Genomic DNA, 2,239 nt, shown 5'->3' with positions numbered 1-2,239 from the left:
AAACATAAAGGAAGAGGTATTATTCCAAAAACCTGTATTTTTCTGACAGCACTGCCTACTGTGGCACCACTGTGGGAAGTCTACCAGCCTTGTTATAGCTTCTTGGGAAACGTGCAGCTTGAAGATTCATCCAGATATTTTCTCCAGTTGTTTATGAGCTGTCTTCCTTCTTCTGTTTTATTTTTATTTGTATTTTTTAGGTTTGTACTAATTACCTTAAGGTAATAATTGGGTGTCCTTTTCCCCCTTCCTCTCCTCTATATAAAGAGGACTTGGGGAGCCATTTTGAGGTGTTCCCAAAACCATCTAAGACACAATATTCTCTAGTGTGTCTCTTTTCTCTCTTTCTTTTCTTTCATTTTATTATTATGCTTTTTAATTAATGTCTTTAATTTATGTATTTAAATTATGTCTTTAATTTCTAGTATTTTATTTCATTGTACTTGTAATTTAGTTTTACACTAATGCAATTTATATTTCAGTATTATTTTATGTCTTTAATTATTATGTCTAGCTAAATTACTCGTATGAGTGTGGGTGTGAGTTTAACTTAGGATGTTTATATAATATTTGAGTGTTTTTATCTTTTATCATTTCGTAACTTGGTCACTTAAGACGATGCTTAAAATGCGGATAAGCTGACCATTTTGAAGTGTTAATATTAGATCTTAGACTCAAAGATGGGCGGATTCGAAATACGGCTTAAGTGATGCACAATGAACTCGAGAGGGTCTTTGAATAATTATGTGGAGACGCGAAATTTGTATGCATCTAGCTAGGGTTTAAGCAATATGTATTTTTATCATAAAGAGATTTGGGTAAGAATCGCATTCCTTTTACTTTTTAGCTAGATCGGCAAGTGTCGAAGTGGTAAACGTAAAAACCTTACAGAATTTTATGAGGTCCGGTTATAAAAGTTCACTTTCGAGAGATTGGAGCTTTTATAAACAACTCGTAACAGTTTAACCATTTTATTGTTAATTTTATCTTAAGCAACACTTGCACCCATGCCCATCTTTTAATATTAGAAGTTTATTTCGTTAATTAGCTAGTCGGTCCTATTTTGGTCTTTTTTCATAAACAAAAATCCAAACCTTTATTTTACATCTTGAAATTCGTGCAAGAATTTCATGAAAAATCTCTAAATCTCAGTACCTTCTATGTGGGAACGATTTCGGTACTTTGTACCACTTTATTACTTGCAAGCGATCATAATGTCGGCGTGCACTTGCACCGCCACTGTGGGAACATTCTGCTCACTAGGTGAACACGAACGATCCCTTCCTGTCAAAAGTCTAAAAAACCGACAAACTTTCTCAATTTGAATGATTAAGTTTATAAATTACTTTTTGAATAAAAAAACCATTAAATTTCTCATTTTGAATGATTAAGTCCGTGAACTATTTTTTGAAATGAAAAAACCATTAAGCTTTTACATTTTGAATAGTTAAGACTCTTAATATTTTTAAATAAATAAATAAATCATCGAACTTTTACTAGTCGGTTAATGTAAAATTGTACATTAAACTGATATAGGTAACCAATTTTTAAAAGTACGATGATTTGCCTATTAAAAATGTTCAGAAATTTAATGAATCAAAATGAAAAAGTTTAATGATTTTAATTTAAGAAAATAAAATGTAATAGTTTTTTATTGAACCAAAAATAAATTATTTCGTTATTAAACTTAAGTTAAATTATAATGAAAAAAATAAGTTAAAGAAATTTTATAAAAATGAGAACTTTTAAATAGTTGATTTGATATTAACATAGATATATATATTTTTTCAAATTTTTATGATATCTTCAAATTTATATTTTATTCAAAAAATAAAATTATTATTGTTTTCTTAAAAACACATAAAATCATATTATAACATTGACATAGACAAATAATAAAATAGAACATTAAAATCAAGATGTGTGTCGCTGCATTGCGTAAGTACACTTCTAATTTATACTACATTATAAAGCATTTGACAAAAACTCTTAAAAACAACTTTTTATGCATAAAGTACTGTTTATTAATGCATATTACTTAAAACTCAAGATTGCAAGTAGATTGTGCGTAAGTACAACTTATTAAAGCTTCATATCTGAATTCGTGTAACTAACTGCAGATAAACATCTGATTTTAAATATAAAAAATCTAAAATATAATTAGGATAATCATTGAATTTTAACAGAATACTTGATTATTATCTTTATAAAATTGATAATATTAAACCAAAAATAAATT

Source organism: Cynara cardunculus (genome assembly GCF_001531365.2).
Source record: "Cynara cardunculus var. scolymus isolate 2C chromosome LG 3, CcrdV1, whole genome shotgun sequence".
NCBI classification, from domain to species: Eukaryota; Viridiplantae; Streptophyta; class Magnoliopsida; order Asterales; family Asteraceae; genus Cynara; species Cynara cardunculus.
Note: the sequence above shows the minus strand (reverse complement) of the source record.